This window comes from Aotus nancymaae, unplaced genomic scaffold (genome assembly GCF_030222135.1).
Source record: "Aotus nancymaae isolate 86718 unplaced genomic scaffold, 86718_ANA_hifiasm-v0.15.2.pri h1tg000059l, whole genome shotgun sequence".
Lineage (NCBI taxonomy): Eukaryota > Metazoa > Chordata > Mammalia > Primates > Aotidae > Aotus > Aotus nancymaae.
In genome coordinates, this window is record NW_026988473.1 from 68,113,563 (window position 1) to 68,133,691 (window position 20,129).

Sequence of the window (20,129 nt, forward strand, 5' to 3'; positions counted from 1 at the left end):
AAAGCAAACAATAAAGAAACAGAAAAGGAAGGAAGGAAGGAAGGAAGGAAGGGAGGGAGGAAGGAAGGAAGGGAGGGAGAGACCATTTTAACATGGCTACAAAAGTAATACAAATAAGTTTATATCATTGTTGGCACTAGTAGCAACATTATGGAGGAGGATAATTTTAAAAACAAAACAGAACTCTCTGATTTTGATAGCAAGGTCATGCCCCAAGTGGGAATTGCTAAACTATTTATCTGGCAAGTAGGTTGACAATACTGACAGATCTCCAAGGAATTCTGGATTAAACATCCAAACTAAGATGACCTTTGTAAACAAATATAGATATGATAATGATTTAGGTTTTCCAACAGTTTCTATGGGTGTTTCATGTCACTACTACCTACATTGCTAGCAATATGACCTTTTTCACTCATGGAGTATGCAAAGCTCTGAGGAAGGATAAATTGATTTGCATCTCAGCTGCATCATCAATCAGCTGTGAGACCTCAGGCAAGTCAGTTAACCTCTCTCAGCCTCATCTAACTTCATCTATGATACCAGGATAATGATGTTTGCCTCTTAGGATAGTTTTAAGAATTAAGTGAGATAATGGTTGTCATGTAGTCAGCACCATGCCTATCTGTACATTGGAAGGGCTCAAATTTTAGGGTTATATCAATGATGATTATGATAAAAATGGCTTTCAGTCTATGGTATTTACAGGGCTGGATTAAGAAATTTAATAATCTGAACTCTGAAAAGATACTAGCCCCACTAATTATAATTCAACATAAATATTATTTTAATTAACATCGTAACATTCATATTCACGCAGCAATCCAAATAGCTGCTTTCAAGATTTTTCTGATTATGAAATTTTGTTACATTTACCAAAAGGAACTTTTCTCATTTTGAGGGGCCCATGCTTTGCTAGGTCTTTAAGTACATCCTTAGTTTCTCTACTGGGTAATTCAAATTCCCCAACATAAATTAGATGTTAGAAAGCAAAATCAGAGAAAATAAAGTATCTGGTTAAATGCTATCACAATTGGACGATAGCTATTATAGCCTCCTAATGGAGAACGATTTAATTTCTCTAGCTTCACTGCTCCCTGTTCTCCAATCTTCTATTGCAAACCCAGTATCTTTTGTACTTGATTTAATTCTGTTCCTCCCAACCTCACAGAACTTCATGTTTGCTTGTTATGCCACAAAAGAGCACCTACTCAGGGAGTGACTATTGATTCACAAAGTTTGCTCCCTTACATGCAACTCATAGTTTGGCCTCACTCACAGATTCCCTTTACCAAGAGCACAGAGCCTCATGCTAGTCACATCATTAACTTCCTTTCCTGGCTTCCTATGTTTGACCCATATTCTTGGCTCTCACAAGCTCCCTTCCTCTGGTGGGCTATCATCTCTAGTACTAAGCCACAAGTCAGCAACCACATTAAATGACCAGCGTGGCTCACCAGGAGCCAAGTCTAGGAAAACAGCCAGTCTTCCCACTTTAAAGTAGGCCTGTGGCTACGTAGCTCTTCTGGGTTGAAGGGATGCACAACATGGCAACTATAGCAGAAACAGAGGAGAAAAAGATAAGATTGATGAATTTGCGGAGTGGAATATTTAAAAATGGAATATTCTTGCTCTTATCCTCATACGTATCAATTTCCAAATTCAATCCAAGGGGATGCCTTCTCTCCCACTTCCCTCACTCCTATATATCACCACACAAATATATGCATATATGTATGTATAATCTTGATAGAAGTTCATTTGTGAGATTTCATTGTATTAATATGATTGAGTCTGACATTCTTTATCAGGATAACTTTCACTTTTATTATGTGTTTTATATGTGCACATTCTATGTGAACATGGGTAAGTTTACTCAACTCTACAAGCTTCAGTTTTTTAATGTATAAAATTACATTATGGGCTACTGGTAGATGCAGTATGTACCCCATAGAATTGTTGTGAGACCATACATGTGAAGTATCTAGCCTACTTCTTAACACATCTAATAAAAGAGAACCCAGAATCCAAACTCATGTGGTTCAATCCCAGAGCAGAGCCTATGCACTTAGCTCGGTAGCAAGCACTCAATAAGAGTTGGTTGTCATTACTAGTATTGTTGTAATTGTCTTATTCATTGTAGAAAAATTAGAAAATTCAGATAAGCAAAGGGAAAAATTACTCATAGTTTCACTGTTAGAGATGACAATTTTTAATATTTTCTATCGTCTTCCCAGATTCTACTTGTATACATTTTTTCTGCAAAAAGAACTATCAGATTGTGCTCGCTATTTTTAATCTGCTTTCACATTTAATATATCATTAATACTTTTTCACATAATGAATATTCTTCTCAGTTGAATTTATAGAAAAACGCAGTCTACATGACTGTGTAATTTGGTACCTCTGACTAGGTCTCCCGTCTCTGATAGTGGTCTTAAACTCCCATATTCCTTGTATCTTCTTATCCTTGCTAATAGCTTCTGAGGCTTGGGGACAATTTCCCTAGTTCACTGATTTAAAGAAGAATTTATCAGGTAGAATCCACAACAGAAGTAAGATCCTAGAAATGAAGGAGATTTTGTCTCCAACACACCACTATTAAGGAAGAAACAGCACTTTATAAAATACCATTATAGCACAGTAACTATGAATTTCACTGAGAGCTGGCAATTCAGCAAAACAAATATGACAGGTCATCATGGATGGAAGACAGATCAAGCAGAAAGAGAAGTAAACTTTATTAAGACACTTGGAAATATGAAAATATAAAGTCAAGAGTATAACTCATCGGAAGTATAGGTCTACTGAAGTATCACAATGCTTAGCACACATCTTGGTACCAAAATAAAAATAAGAGGGATATTTATTCATGAATTCACAACTCATTATTTGGAAGCACAGTTTGAGCCAAGTACTAAGTCTGTACAGTTCAAAGCCAGCATCCACTTGATTCTAATATCTCCACCTTGGTGCAATTGTCCACAGAGGTTTGCCTAACTAACATGCTCCTTCTACCGAGATTCTCACCACAAGCCCATTTCCTTGATGAACTCTTCTTAGAAGGTAACTTGTTCACTCTCTTCTCTGAAAATTTTTATACATAACTGGCTTTAAATGGCATAAATGGCTTTGTAACTCATTTTTTTTCTGGGATATAAAAATTAGAAGTTTCCAATAAGTAAATTTTCCAAACACTTTAAAATTGTCCTAGATAATCCCTTTGGGATCTTAAAAAGTTTCTTAACAACTATGAACCTCTGTTTTTTTCACATATAAACTGGTTATGATACACACTTTGAAGTATACGTATGAGAATTAAATAATACATGATGATCCTTAACACATAGTAGTAATCATTTTACTAGTCGTAAACGTGGATTTGCTCACTAGAATCATTCATGGCAAACATGTTATTGTAAATTACAGTGATGTCTGCACAGACTGTAATGGTTTATTTTCATTTACATTAAATATTCAAGAACTCTATATCTTGAGCATGTGCATCTACATATTATAGAGGGTTATAGCGTTTCTTTTTTCCTCTGTATCACGACACTGTTTCTTTGTATTTCTATCAGGCTGAGAGGACGGAGGGTTATGCACCGATCATCTAGATTATAAAACTTGTTGGAACTGTGTTGAAAGCAAAAGTAATAGGACAAGGGGGCCTACACTTCTGAAATAATAATGTGCCAGCAACTATTACAACCATTATTGTCAAACCCTCAACGTAACATTTTGAAATAGAGCTTGTTCATCATTTTCGTTTTATACTTAAAGCTGAGATCTAGAAAGGTTAATTGCTTGCAACTTTTTATTCTCTATAGCTGATGCAGTGGATATTCATCAAATGCTTATTGGTATTTGTTCATCTATTTTTTTCTCTTTATTTTTAAGAAAATCCTAGAGCAGGGAATCTTAAGAAGAAGATCTCTCCTGCTGTCAGTTCTCAGCACATATCTTATGACAACATCTCTTTCATCTCCGTTTCATGCAATGATATACAGTTTTTCCAATTTAAGAATGAGCCTGGACTCTGTGGTGTCCCCTCCACAGTCTATCAAGATCATCCCTTAGGAAGCAGAGCTGAACTCTGGAACCTGGAATTTCAGCATCTCCCCAGGGAAGCAGCCCTCATTAAAATAATCCCCCTTGGAAAAACTTCTCATTTTTACTCATAGAGCATTGTTGCTGTATGTACTTCTTAGACCTGAAGATTACAAGCTAGATTTTAGCAACATGTGAATTGTTTTGCTTTTTTGCTCTCCAGAAAATATAGAAAAATAATTATGGGGAATTTAATTTCTTCAGTATCAGTAAATCTCCTGGCCATATATCCATCGAAGAGTCACACTGGTTACTTAGAGATCAGGCTTGTGTGTGCATGGGGACTAGTATGTTTGCTGAACTGTTTGAATCCAATTACAGAAAGACCCCTAGCAAGTAAACACAGCCAGAAATATGGTCACAGAGAAAATGTACAGAAAAATAATGAAGTATTTCTCAGGAGAGCCTGGTTTATTTGCTGATTGGTAGTATCTAGAGAAGGCAATATCAAAGGAGGCACGCTAGGATTATTTCTCAGCCAATAATCTAAAATTGCATTTAACACGAAACCCCACCAGCTGCCTTAATATCCAAGTTCTATTGTCCACACTGCCCCAGTGTTTTGCTGTACGCACTGTATTTTTTAAAACTGAATTTAAAGCTCCTCTAGGGAAATAAATGATCACTAGACAAATGTCAGTGGCAATGCCACAACTTAGCAGCAATCATTGTGATGGTTAAGTATGACTTCTCATACAGAGACGTAAGAGGTCATAAATAGAGAAAAAAGAAAATACATACTTACCTAGAATCTATGAATCAGGCCATATACTAGGAAACTTATGCATATATCTCCAGAAAAGTAGGTATTGTGATCCATTTTACAGATCGGTTTTACTAGTAAAGGCACAGGCTCAGAGATCTTGAGTAGATCTCAAGGACGCTTTGCCCGTAAACAGCAGAATCAGGTCTGAAACAGGTATGTCTGACTCTAATGTCTGTACTCTTCTTGCTTCATGCAAGGAAACAAAATCACTGATGCTTGGCCATGAGATAACTTCAGGGTTATCACCATGTGTCAGGAGGTAGGTGCAAGACTGAACGATACAGAAATAAAATCAAAAGTATGGGGCTAGTGTTAAAGAGGGCACTCTTGGAATGAAGTAGAAAGCATTATAGCTGCTTGAAAGAGATGGGAGATAGGGAATGGTTGAGGATATAAGCAGTGGAATTGGCATGATTGAAGGAGAACTAGGTGGAAGAACAGTACATTCTATCCAGATGAATAAAAAATACAAGAGTATCTTCAAATATTTCTGAGCAACATAAGGCTAAGGGATATCCAACAACTGCTAAGGTAGGTCCCCAACCTCAAAGGAACCTACAACTGCTAAGGAGAGTACCTGAGGGAGTTCAGGCTTTGAGGTCTCTAATCCATTGCACAGTAGCTGTGAGATCATTACTTCTCTGAGTTTCAATTTCCTCATTATTGGGGGTTCTCGTAATACCATTCTTGAAGAGTTACTTTCTCTTGAGATATATATTAATACCTAGTTGCGTCACTGGAGCTTAACATATGATGATGGTGGTGGTGGTGGTAGTTGTGAGAATTGCTAGGCAATTCTCAAATTGCCTAATCACTAATAAAAGAGAAAAATGGTGGAAATGGCAAGGTAATTGACTGAAATAAATAAGCATGCCTATTTTTGTTGGCATTAAGGTCACGTAAACCAGTTCCTGTCAGTTAGGTGGGTCTTAACCTAGCTGCACATGAGAATCTGTTTGAAAACTTATAAAAAATGCCACTCTCTCCCCAGAGATTATGATTTAATTATTTCAGAAATATACTCAGTTATCTGTAGTTTTTATAATTCCCCACTAAGTCCCATATGTAATAAGGGTTGAGAATCACTGCTTAACAAGAAAATGCTGCCCAAGGGTGACTTTACCTTAAGGCTCCTCAGCCCCAGATAAACCCACTGCTAGAGGTAAGGGAGAAAGTAAAAAGTCATTTTTGAATGGCCTTGTGTTTTGCCTTTGGGCAATGGTAGTGAAGTGTCAATCAGGCAGAATCTGGAGGCACAGAGCCACAGAATTTCTGTGCCCCTTTTTAATAATGTCTAGTGACTGCCTTACTAACCTGTGTGTAGACGCACTATAACAAAGCACAATTTCAAATTCGCAGTTTTTACAAATAACATGCCGTAACTCTGAAGGAATAACAATTTTAGTGGAAGAGATATGATGTCTGGAGTCAAACGGAAAGGATTCACATTCTTTAATTCAGTTACTTAGTTCATATCATCCATTCTACCAGTTCTAACATATACGATGTCCTAACCTGGACTTTTTTATAAGCACCTCTGGGCCAAAGGCCTGGTGCCTTTGTGATGGGCCGGCTGGCTGTTGTGTTACTTGAAGCTCACCCAGGAAACTGCTAACTCTGGAGGCAGCTCCCCGAAGAGCTTTGAGTATCACTAACGGCAGACTCTAGATCCAAATCAGCAAGAAATGTGAATTCTACCTACTTGTTTCTCCAATTTGCCAGAACCAGAATGGGATGCCCACCTACATTTCAAAAATAAGTACTAATATGGCAGGGGTGTGATCTAGGGCCCCTGATGGAAAGAGCTATGGTTTAAAGCTGAATTTATTTTTTAAACTATTGCTATTTATTTCCCCTCTTTTTTACAGAATATGGGTGTTAGATTTTTAATAATTTGTGAATCAGAGGTAGAATGGAGAGTACGGTAAATACCAAATAAACTGTCTTTCGAATATCTGTTGAAACTGCACAATAATCATTTGGTCCAAGGTAAAGCCTTTACTGCCTTGGGGTCAATATTATAATATCTACCTATTAGGTTGATTATGAAGACTAAATGTACACATGTATGTAAAGCATTTAGCACAATACATTACCCCAAACCATAGCTCTTATTATTAGCTTATAATTACTTTTTCAGAAAACATCTTTTAAACTTAGCACATATATGGGCAACAGGTTCAAGGAAAAGAAAGACTTTGGGAACACCAACGCCAAACATATTTATTCGATCTAAAATAGTGAAATAGGACTTGGCATCAACAATGATAATATCAACATGTTATAATAAAGCCATATAAAAATCTCAATCAGGTAATTCTATGAATTTGGAATCTGTGCTCATTCCAACTGAATTTGATGCTTCAGATCCCTTCCTGATAACAGGCACCCGGGATGACACAATGCCATGCCCTGTAGGATATTTTCAGTCTAGTGAAGAAGGCGGTCCTACCGAGCAATAATGCCAATACAGTGCCACAAACACAATGAGAAAGGTTAGTGGCAAGTAATGTAGAGAGGAAATAACTGTCTGGAGAAGAGAAAGCTTTGCAGAGATGGTAACCCATTTACGGATTGGATGAATCAACAGACGTTCACCAGGAAGAGAAGAGAGAGCTGGGGCAAAAGTTAGAATGAACAAATGCTTATCACACTGAATTCTTGTGCCAGTGTGTAAAGGTTTCAAGCTTGATTATAGTTGTTATTATAATTATATATTACAAAGGCATATTTATTACAAAGTTTATAATACATTCCCAACCTGAGAGAAAAGCCCTGAATTATGCTGTCAACTGTTCTCATCAAAGCCAAGTCACTAGCTTTCTCTTGTCATTCACTGGTTGAACTTATTTGTTAAATATCTGCTATTTAGTCAAGAACTCTGCCAGAAACTGGGGATGTAGTTGAAGAAAGGAGAAGCATTCCCTGTCTTTGTGGAGCTTGAAATCTAGTGGAAACTTCAGATGTTTAACACACTTGGAGCATTTGGAGAAGTGTTCAACGGGTGGTGGGCGGGAAATGCTTTTCTATCTGATTTTGTGCTTCAAAAAATGCCGAGAGTAATTATTTTGTTACCTAACTTCTAGGATGATTGGTATAGGTTATAACGATACTTTAAAGAGTGGTAACATATATAAAAATTTAAGGTGAAGGTATTATTGTTGTCACTGTTATTATATCCACCTAATTGAATTTATTTAATATAGCCTAAAATTTACATTTTTTCCTAATAGACATTCATGAATAAAAAAATTGTCTTAAATATTATTCCTTCCACATAAAGTATTGAATACCAACTATTTACATTATTTGTGAGAAATCAGCATAATTCCTGTCTAGTTACCTAGTTATGTCCTTTTGAAGAAAAAAAAATGATGCCACCTGTGAAGTGATGTGCCCACATTCATGCAGAGTGAGGACAGAATGGAAAGATCTCTACTTTATGTTTCAAAAAGTACAGCTTATCAAATATTTATTTGAAGCTAGAGAAGAATGAAGAAATAAAGACAACATCAATGCCAGTCTGGGAAACCAACACCAACAGAGTCCAGCTCGAAGCCTCTTTGAAAAGGAAGGAGGTAACATGACCGAGCCAACAGATACTGGAGCCAGACTGAGTTCACAACTTGCCTCTGCTGTTTATTAATTACATGACCTTGTGTGTAAAATGCCTGTATTAATTTTTGCCGATCTTTAACATTGGAGTGATAACAGTTTCTACTTTGAGGGCTTTTGGATAGGTTAAGTTCATAGAAGTAAAGGTTTGAGAGCAGTGTACACAGGGTTCACTGCATATTATCTACCATTATTGCTGTTAACTCTCATGACTACCCTTAAACCTACACCTCTCCTAATGGAAGAAAACTGAAGAAAGCAGAACCAACTCAGAGCTCTCATATTTATTTCTTGTCGGAGATGGTTGAAAGCTTGGTGAAGCATGACCAGACATTGACAAACTTGTCTTGTCCACCTATTAAAGGAAACACATTTGTCCATCTCAAACTCTCTTCTACCTGAAAACAAAAGACTTCCTTCTTCTAACTTAATCGCAGTAACTTATCTGTTCAAAGTCCTCCCTAGCCATCCCCCAATGACTCTTTAACACCTAAGCTTCCCTGTCTGAAGAATATAGATATCCAGGTTATTATGCAAGTTACCAAAATTTCAGAGTTAAAAATTACTTGATAGCTAGCTGAACCCTCATCAGAAAGGCAATTTCACATTTTTATTACATTTTGCATTTCCATCATTATTTCTTCTACTGTATGGAAGGTCAGGTTGGGGACTATTTGGATTATAGAGGGTAAAATACATGAATATTTCTTTTGTACATTTAATAAAAGCCGAAGTGAAAAAAAGAGAGATTCAAGCCTCATTATATTACTTTTGAATCCTTTGCAATGCAATCTTAATGCTATGTATATAATATTTGAGATCCCTAACCAGAGCTCACTTTGGCTGAGGGTCCAATTGCATTAGAAATTACCTTGAGAGAAGTACTGCAAATGCAAACTCATGAAAATAAAAGAAAGAAGAGAAATGTCAGCCAGATCATTTGTTTTCCCATAGATCATCTTTCCAAATGTGGGCCAGCAGAACAAATTTTATGCTGACCTTGGAAAATTACTGCAGCAATTTGTATGTGAAACATGGATTTGGAAATTTTGAAACCAGTATATTTACAGAATGTGAAAGTAACATTTTGGAGTAAAGCAAAAGTCCTGTACAAGAGTAAATACTAAGCCCTTAACAAAGCATATTCAAGGCTGATTTTTAAGTTATGATATTTAAGATTTTTAGGCTATTGACCCTACTTCTAAACTCCCAAACTATTAATAATTTTCTACCCTATTAGATTTTGCAACAGCCTACAGAATTAGAATAAAAACCTTCTTTATATTTTTTTAATTGGACTGATAGTGGTGGTGTTAGACTCCAAGAGAAAGAGTCACATGAAGATTCCTACCTCCTACAGAGAGAATCACATGTTGAAGGGGAAGATGGTGTCACAATCTATGTTTCTTTCCTTTTCTTTTTACCTGAGGTGTCAAAATCCTTCTCTGGTACTTTGTAATAACAGAGTTGGATTAACTGTGAGGCTTCATGGTATAGAGCAAGTGTTGGGAAATTGCAACTTGTGGACCAAAACCTGCTCAATTCCTGTTTTTGCAAATAAAGATTTATTGGAGCACGGCCGGGTCAGTTGTTTACTTATTGCTGATAATTGCTTTTCTCCTACATCAGCAGACTTGAATGGGTGTATCAGAGACTGTCTGGGCTCCAAAACCAAAAATATTTACAATTTGACCCTTTATTGAAAACATTTGCTACCCTTTGGTGTAAAGGAAAAGGCAGTGGGTTAAGAAGCAGTAAAGAAAACAGTATTTCTGAAGGTGTTATCTCTTCTATTTATAAAAGCAGTCATTGAAATCTATAGTATTTTCCTTTTGTGAATAAAAACTAGTATGTGTTTATGTATTATTTCTTAGTCTTGAAATTGTTTCTGAAACTAATTACCAAGGTGAATTCTAACACTCTTTCCTTCAAGACTTTCAGTTAAGTCATATGGTGCAAAGACTCATTTGATACTCTCAGATGGATCTGACCATTCCTCTCTATGGCTCCCTTGCATTTATACCTGTATTAAAAAGTATTTCATTTATTTATTTATTTACAGGTCTTCCCTTCACTCTAGCTTATAAGCACCTCCAAATTAAGCATAGTGTCTTAATTATTTTCACATCTTAAATATTATATATGCTTGGTATATAGCAGGTATCAGCACATTTATGAAAGTTAGCTAGAAAAAAAAAGTGGTAAGCAGAAGTCTTGAGAAATTAACTTGCTGAAGGTCACTCAGCTAGCGTATGATTAAGCTGGGATTTGAACCTAGATCTGAAACTAATTCAAGAGCTCTTTCCATTTATCTTACTGAGGGTAGACTGAAGACTGCAGTTTTCATTTGATTCTACTATTGAAAATTTGGGTTTCAGTGTCTTTATCTGTAAAACAGGATGTTGCACTATGAAATGCCTTTCAAGACTTCTTTCTCTAATGTTCTATGTGTCTAGGATAGTCATTTCACTAAATAATTGCAGAAAATATTTAAAAAAACAATTATGGTAAACGGCTATTTTGTGGTTTATCTCAGGGCTAAAAAGGTCACATAGGTCATCTAATAAAAACATCATCTCAATGTGGGGACCAGTCACTTCTCTAGTAGATGGCTGTTAATGAGTTTTGAATGATATGGAAAGTATCACCCAGCTGTACACAGCCAGAAGCTTGGCAGTAATTGGTTAGGATGCTGCTGAATAAATAAATGCACTAGGGTTGGGGAAGAGACTAAAGTAAATGACCTCTTGGATGTGTGACCCCTTGAGAATATTAAGGTACGTAATACATTTTATGTCGAGATAACTGTCATGACCACAAAGTAAGCCATTTACTTAAATTTTCCATTGCTGATCAGTTCTACTTATAATTTTTATTAATCTAATAGCTTCCTCCTGGTTAATTCTACCCACTGATATTTGGTTTACCTTCTAGAGAAAAAAAAAAACAAAATAAAAGCTATCAGAGGTAGTATGTGGAAGGTATTCTCAACCCTCTCCCTTGACTATCTCCACTATAGATTCTGGAAAAGCTAAATGTTTTTATTTATAGTCTTTCTTGCAGCAATATGTGGTCATATGTTTGAATTCTGGCCAATGAGCTAAAAGCAGAATTCTGTGACATGGAGGAAAAATCTGGAAGCTTCTGTGGTCATGACAAATAAAACAGACATTATTGATGCCTCCCAAGAACTCATTCCTAGCACTCTGTGCTGAAATAGTACATGATGTTCAGAGATGCAGAGCCCATTTTGTGATAACTAAAAGGCCACGATGTTTACAGAGATGTCAGCCCTGAAATAACGGCACATTACCTCCAAAATTTGCAGTATGTATGTGAGAAAAAGAATCTTTATTTGTCACTATTAGGCACATTGCTGCTTGTAGCCTAGATCATCACTATCTGATACGTATTGCATAAGGGTTTATGAGTCTTTATAGCCAAAAGTATCTGGGTTAAAATCCCCATTCTGATAATTTGTGATCTTAGGGAAGTAATTATATCTCTAAGATTCGACATGTTCATCTAAAAAATTGGAACAACAATAACATTCACAGTCTTGTTATGAGGATTAAAACAGCTAACACAGGTGAGAGCATTATGGAAAGCATGTGACACATGGTAAATGCTCAAAAAATATCATATAGTGTCACTCTTATTACTTATCATTCTTATCATTCTTATATTTGAGCCATGTGCCAAGCCCTGTACCTATGGTAAATAATTTATTTAGCATAAGTAAATTATTTTCTTTTTTAGTGCTATTTAACAAACTTATTAAGTAGAAATAATTACATTCATTTACTAAGGAAGAAAAATAAAGCTCAAAGACGTTAAGTAATTTGCCAAAGGTCAGGCAGTTAGGAAACAACAGAATTCAAATTTTATTCTAGATCTCACTCTAAATTCTACACATTTTCTTTCAAGTCTATGTTTTTCTTCTATCCAAAAAGAAAGATATTCCATGGGATGTTTATAGGTATGCCAGGGAGATTAATATTCAGGGAACTCTGGAATAACTAACTTAGGTTTGTTTACTACAGAATTTCTCAAACCCTTAATATGCTAATGCATGTAGCTAAGCTATGACAGGGGATTCTAATAATGAGTGTTTTCCACTTCTATGGCACACATGGTGTATGGGTTGTATTGTGTTCCCCAAAACGATATGTGGAAGTCCTACCTCCTAGTACTTGTTGTAAATGTGACCTTATTTGGAAATAGAGACTTTGTAAATGTAGTCAGTATAAGAGGTCATTAGAGTGAAACTTAATCCAAAATAACTGGTATCCTTAAATAAGGGAAAATTTGTACACACACAGGAATATCATCATATGACGACAAAAAAACAAGAGATTGAGATAATGTATCTACAAGCCAAGGAACACCAAGGATTGCAAGCAAACCACCAAAAGCTAGGAGAAGGCATGGAACAGAGCTTCCTCATAGTCCTCAGAAGAAACCAACCTTGCCAACACGTGAATGTTGAACTTCCAGCCTCTGAAACTGTGAGACAACACATTTCCATTGCTTTAGCCTCCAATTAGGGGTACTTTTTTCAGAAGCCTAACAAACTAATACACATGGAAAATACTTTTTGGAAAAAGTTCTCAATTAGATTACCTCCTGGTTTTAACTGTTTGACAACCTCAAGTTCTTTTAGCCATTCCTCATGTGGTGGGTTAAATGCATGATCTCAGTATTGACCCAAATTATTATAAACACTATTTAGATTTTCATCTTATTAGTAAGCCAGGGATGCTGGGGACAGAATACTGATGAGTCAGAAAATAGTTTCCAAAAGTATGGTGTCTAAAGCAGGATGTACTATGGGTACCCCCTCCACCTCCCCACCATTTTTTGAGTTTTGACTTGAACTTAAGTAACCAGATAAAATTCTGCAGCTTTGTAGGGTCTGTGGTATTATTTCCCATAAAATCTTTTCTTTAATGAATTTGAAAAAGGCATACTTTCTTCTCCATTTTACTTCAATCCTTTGGAAAAGCCAGATTTTATTAATAAAAAATCACTGCTTAAAAACTGTCATGAGAAATATACAAAGCTATGGTATCTACAATGGGAATGATACATCCTTGGATGCAGAACTCTTGTGCGTTGCATAATCATGTACCGCAGCTCTCACATGACCCATGTGCTACAGTGACTATAGGCATCCTTCATAGGTAGCTGGCATAATTTTATCTTCATAAATTCTGAGCAGTCTTAACTAAAAAAAGGGCCTACTAATTGTTGTAGAGGAAACAGTTATCAACAAATATACACCAGTGTTGTCACTTTCGGCAGAGAGGATTGCTTGAGACCAGGAGTTTGAGACCATCCTAGGCAACACAGTGAGACCCTGCCTCTAAAATATGTATATTGCCAAGATGAATCTTTGATTATTCTGGCTTAAAACAATCCAGGCTAAAATGACAAAGACCATATTTTTCAACAGGTTTTTAACCTGAAGAGGTTCATAGGAATGTCCAAGGGGCTTCATGAATCTCTTGAAATTACATGTAAAACGTTTGTGTTCATTTGCATTTTTCCAGAAATCGGCTCCATATATTTCATCAGATATGCAAAGCGGTAAGTATCACAAAACGTATTTAAAACCACTGCTCTACGGTGTAGAGCTTTGAGGCCTTACTCATCCACATCCATGTAAGAGGATCTACCTACAAGGACATCTTGAGAACCTACCCCTGACCACAGATGTTCCTTCAGCCAACCACCATGAAGACATGGAATGGTCTTCCATTCATGCCATTGTCAATATTGTGTTATTGAACCCTCCTGAGAAACTAGAGAGACTGAAATTAGATGGTACATTTAGCATATAGTTAGTTATACAGCTAGCATATAGTAATTACTCAATAAATGTTCCCTAATGTTATTACTCCTTGTTTGGGCGATTTCTAAGGAATATGGCTCTACTTATAACCCGCCATGTTTTGCACGGCAGATATAATCTATTATTCCATTTCATTTTTCATACTTACTAAAATTTGGCTGAACAAATGGTATTAATGGAATATTTGCTAAATAATTTGTTGTTCATCTAGTCTTCTAGATACTCTAAAATCTATCTGTGAATTAATCTAGGCCATCAGAAAGCAATCTGTCAGACCAAATCAATGTTTTTCTATTTCTATCCTTCCCCTTTGCAATGCAAAGAATTGCTTTTAGAGAGTCATGCTTTGGCATCAGCCCATCTACCTGCATTAAAGGATTTCATTTTTTGGAGAGTACTGGACACTCCATTATATAGATCTTTAGCTGTGAGGACCAACAGGAAATATTTTTTCTCTACTTTAAATTCCAGGAAAAATATATGTTTCTCCAGAGGAAAAAAAATGTTTATTTAAAATCTTACAGCAATTGTAAATGATAACACTTATCATGGTTTCTTTTTTTCATTTTATTCTAAAATTAACCCAGGATTAAATTTTTAATTTACTTTTAGTAAATACAGGGGATCCCTGTGACATACTTTCTACAAATGGTGCTCCCCTGACTTCATCTATTTTTCAACCCAGGTCCTCTCATATTTCTAATTATTTCCCCTAATTTTATTCTAATTTTTCTTCATGCATTATATTCATATTTATAAAATAATTTAAAATCTCTTAAAATAAGAGGCAAATATACATACTCATATAAACTTTATGTAAATAAATAAATAATGCTCAGAACCCAACTACCTTGGCCAGTTAATCTCTCTGAACTTCATTTCTTTTACCTTAAAAAATATTAATGGTACATTCTTCATGGGTCTGTAACATATATAATAGTATTTTATCTATTGATATACAGTATTTTAATTGAGAGTCTGGAACATGGTGGATACTCCATAAGTCTGGTCTCTTTATTGTCCTTTGAAAGAACTTGTAATTTTGATAAATTAGTAGTCAGCAGAAATATTAATTTGCCAGTAATCTCAGGAAAGTGGTGATTCCAATTCTTGGCATGAGGGGAAGACTTAAAAGGACCTTGCTTCAGCAGATTTAGGTTGAAACACTAATTAGAACAGACTGAAACGATGGAGGAGGAGGAGGATGGATGTACTCTGCCCCATATATAAATCCATATAGTAATTAAAATGCAGTCATAGTTCTCAATAATGAAAGCTCTTGGCCAAGATGTTTCTAGGGCTGAAATTATTAAGATTGCTAAATTTCAGATGGAGTCTTAAACAAATTTTTTTAGGTAGTTTCCATCTTTGTGCCTAAACCACATGATATTTTCTCATAATCCTTGCCTTTGGTAAGTTTTATTGATTCATACAATCTTTTCAAATAAATGAGGCAATGCAGTCTGAGAAATAACAAAGATGGGTTCCCACCAACCAAAAGAAGACGTTCTCCCCCTGCTGCTCTGCATCATGGTATGAAGTACATTGTTTTTCTCCCACTAGCGGAAAAAGGGCCAAACTAGAAGTCCTAAAACCTTGATTTCCATTATAGCTCTACCACATTCTGGCTCAGGAACCTTGGGAAAGAGAAGGAGTTTCCTTATAAATAGGGGAAATAATACACACACCACAAGGTTGTTGTGGAGATTAAATGAGGTATTATATATTAAGCCCTTGACACTATTAAGTGACTCTATGTGTGAAGAGAGGGGAATGAAAGCAAGAATAAAATGCATAGTGAAACCAAGTGAAATTATGAAGTTGTTTTTGTGATTTTGTAATATGTCAACTTGGCTAGGCTGAATTACATTTCCCAGAATTTGGTTTCTAGCATGTTTCAAGCTAGGGTGAGCCACAAAAAAAAAAAGATTCCTGTGGGAGATTTGTGGGTGTAAGTGAAGGAGCTGCCATTTTGTAATATACACATTGTTGCTTATCTGCTGGCTCAATTCATTGGCATAAGTAGTGGTTACGCGAGGCACTAAGATATTTTTAATGTCTTAAAATAACTTTGTGGTAATACCCCCTGAAATTCTGGGAAGGGGTAATATGCCACCCGGCAACTGTTTATTAAAACAGATTCTGTGGAACTTTACGGAAGAGAAAGGCAGGCCTTGTAAAAATGGATGGCAGACAGTGGGTGCTCACAAATTATTTTTATTTTTGTCTTAAGTTCTAAATCTCAGGAATGGCTAAAGAGAACACATAGAAGAGTTGTACTCCTTTTTTCTGTTCTCTGGATCCTAATGCCTTCCTAACAACACACATTACTCTTCCATCTTCAGATTCTTCAAGTTCTTCCATTATGCAGGTATTTTTTCATGGGCACTTACATGTGCTCAAGTATTTATCCCACTTTCAACTTACTTTCTCTCCAGATATCACTGTGTCTCCCTCCTATTTGCAAACAAACTTCTCAAAAAGAGTTTACTCTACTCTGTCCATTTTATCACCTCTCACTTGCTCCTCAACTTACTGCCAAGTGTGTTTTACCACTTGTCTTAAGGCTATCAAATATCTCTACAATACATAAATCCAATGGACAGTTTTAGGATTTGATTAGCAACACAGTTTGAAAGACTTAGAGACACATAATACTTCAAATATCCCAAACTGAACTCACATTCTTCCACCTAAACCTGGACTCTTCCTGTAGTGTTGCCTCTCGGGGTGAATCTCACTGCCCTTCACTCAGCTGCACAAACCATATATCTGAAAATCATTCTTAACATTCCTTTCCCTCATCTCCACACATGCATCAGTCACCAAGTACCGTTGTGTCCATATTCAAAATATTTTTTGAATTTATCCTCACCTCCCCATCTCTAATGCGATCACCTTAGTTCCAGTCACAATTATGGCTCGTAACTATTTTGTCTCCTTCCATTCAGTCTTCAGTTCCTCCTAATTATTCTTGATGTTATAGTTAGGATGCTCTTGGAACAAAGGAAAGAAGAAAGGGAAGTGGAGGGAAGTGGCAGGGAGGGAAGGGGAGAAGAGGGAAGGGAAGGAGGGAAGGAATGAGGGAAGGAGAGAGGGAGGGAGGATGGAAGGAGAAAGCAAAATGTTTGTTGTTTCTATTGCTTGACCCTTACTTTTGTTGCTAGTCAAAATCTAAGGCCTCCTCTTCTATAGGTCATATTTCTTCCCCTCCAGATCAAGGCGCTTATTTTTCCTCCAAACCAATCTCCATACAGCAGCCATAGTATTATAAAATATAAATCTGCTTAGTAACTTTGAAATGGTGATTACGGCTATTTGAATATCATTTCAGATGCTTAATGTTGTCCTCAAGGTTATGTTTGGTATGTTTTTGTTATCATTTTTCCCTTGTCTTCCTGGCTTTCTGTTCTTCTGCCACCCGGACTGTGTTCTGTCTTGTCTCAGAATGCTTGCAGAGGCTGATTCCTCTCTTTGTAACAGCATTTTCCCACAATTTCATCATTTATTTTACCTAACCAACTTCCACTAATCATTAAGATTCTTACTCAGGTTTAATTTCTGTTAGATCTTCCTCAACTTCCCTGATTGGTCAGAAAACTGGCATAAGATCCCCTAACTCTCATTCCTCTCCACTACAGCACTAATCAAAATCATAACCAAATAAATAAATAAATTACCTCTAAGAGGACAGAGGCTGTGCCTGGTTTGCTTCTTACTGCATTAGCACCTAACACAATGTAAGTTCTCAGTAAATCTGAATTAATGAAGGTGCTGATTTAATCATTATTCCAATTCCACAAGAAAGTATTTGAAAGTAAATATTTTCTTCTTTAGTATCTGAGTAAAATATCATAACATCAAAAAGAATCTAATGTATAATAATGTACCAAAGTGGAAGATTTCAGGAGTCAACTCCGCATTAACATCAAGTAGTCAATGTATTCTAAGTATTGAGTAGACATTTGTTAATCGTGTGCATTATAAAGTGTATTAGATTGCTTATATATAATGTTTTAGCAATAAATTTGCATTAGTAAATTTAAACTAAAAAACATGCTTGCCTTCATATGGTCTCCTTTTCTCCCCTGATGTTTACCTTTAATTTCTTAATTTTGAGAAAGAAATTACACTTTTTTTCTCAGAACATTTTCCTCCTGTCAGAATGACTTTGTTGTCAGGGATAAGAAAAACGCTATTTGCTTAAAATATGAATATTTCTTATTGAAGCTGATAAACTGTAAAAAATTGCTCTACCTGACTCCTTAGCAGTGTTGCCTTAGAAGTACAGAAGCAGAGAATGAAGCTCTAGACCTCAGCACCAGCTGCCAAACCCTAGATCTACCACATCACATCACATCACCCACCTCTGCGACCCAGAGCCAGCCCCCTAAAGAGTTGTGAAGCTGGTTATTGTACAATTAGGCTCACTACATCAATTTGAGTCAAATGGGGTTTGACTAGGTTGTCAACACTTCACATGAAAAGTTCATATCATTTCCAAAGAGAAGTATTAAGGGAGCATTGAGGACCTGAAAGTAGGGACAAAAGCAGAAATATGGAGAAGTTTCACAACATCAGAGGGTATGGAACATTAAAAAAAGGACATTACCTTCTTTGCCTCCTTTTAATAACCAATTTTTGGACATCTTCGATATAGCAAGCATGACTTCTGTCCTTCACAAGGTAATGTCTTATGAGAATGAATGGTAAATGCATAAGCCATACTTTAGTTCACAATGTATTGTTCTCCCACCCCGAAAAATAGGATCATATAAGATGACATAAGCATGAGTAGGATGTTCTGGCAACAGAGAACCTGTGAATGCTTCTTAGAGGTGCTGCTACTTGTGCTAGGATTTGAAGGACAAATAGAAGAGCCAAGTGATGACGAGACGACAGAAGCACAGGACAGGAAGAAAGAGGTTATAGGAAGGCAAAACAGACACCCACTATTGCTGTAGGTTTAATAGTTGTGTCCCTGACAAATTTAAGTGTTGAAATTCTAACCACCAAGATGATGATATTAGGAGGTGGGGCCTTTGGGAGGTGATTGGATCATGAGGGTAGAGCTCTCATGATTGGAATTAGTGCCATTATACAAGAGGGCCCAGGGAACTGCCTTGCCCCTTCTGCCAAGTGAAGACACGGCAAGAAGGTACCGTCTTTGAACCTCAAGGCAGACCTTCACCTAACACCAAATCATCTGGTAGCTTGATCTTGGATTCCCTAGTCTCCAGAACTTTGAGAAATAAATGTTTGTTGTTATAAGCTACCCAGTTTACGGTATTTTGTTACGGCAGCCCAAATAGACTAAGAATTGTAGTTACAGCTTTAGAGTCATTAGTAAAATTGGAGCATGGGAAGAGGTAAGATGAACAAAATAGTAATAACAACAAAGGAGATTATAAAGAACCTTCCTCTCAAAGCCACTAAAGATGAGACATTGTATAAAAATCATGCTGAAGGATAGATGAGAAGGGCTAGGGCACCCCGAAGGGACAGAAGATGACTTGCACCTGATTTTCCCAGTATCTTACATCGTGTCCAAATGTGTCACTATTCAATAAATATTTACTGAATGTTATATCTGAGTTAGATCAGTTAGAATCCCGTTGAAGTATCACTAAGTCAAAACTAGGTTGTCAATACTTCATGTGAAAAGTTCACATCATTTTCAAAGAGAATAATGATTAAGGGAGCTCTGAGGACCTGACATAGGGACGAAAGTAGAAAGATGGGGAAGTTTCACACAATCAGAGGATACAGGGCGTTAAAAGAGAA

At 36.4% G+C, this 20,129-nt stretch overlaps 1 protein-coding gene across 20 annotated transcripts in view; it reads right to left on the reverse strand.

Annotated features, from left to right (window-relative positions):
* DLG2 (discs large MAGUK scaffold protein 2) overlaps positions 1-20,129 on the reverse strand; it is a 2,157,409-nt gene that overhangs the window by 862,774 nt on the left and 1,274,506 nt on the right. The window lies entirely within an intron of this gene.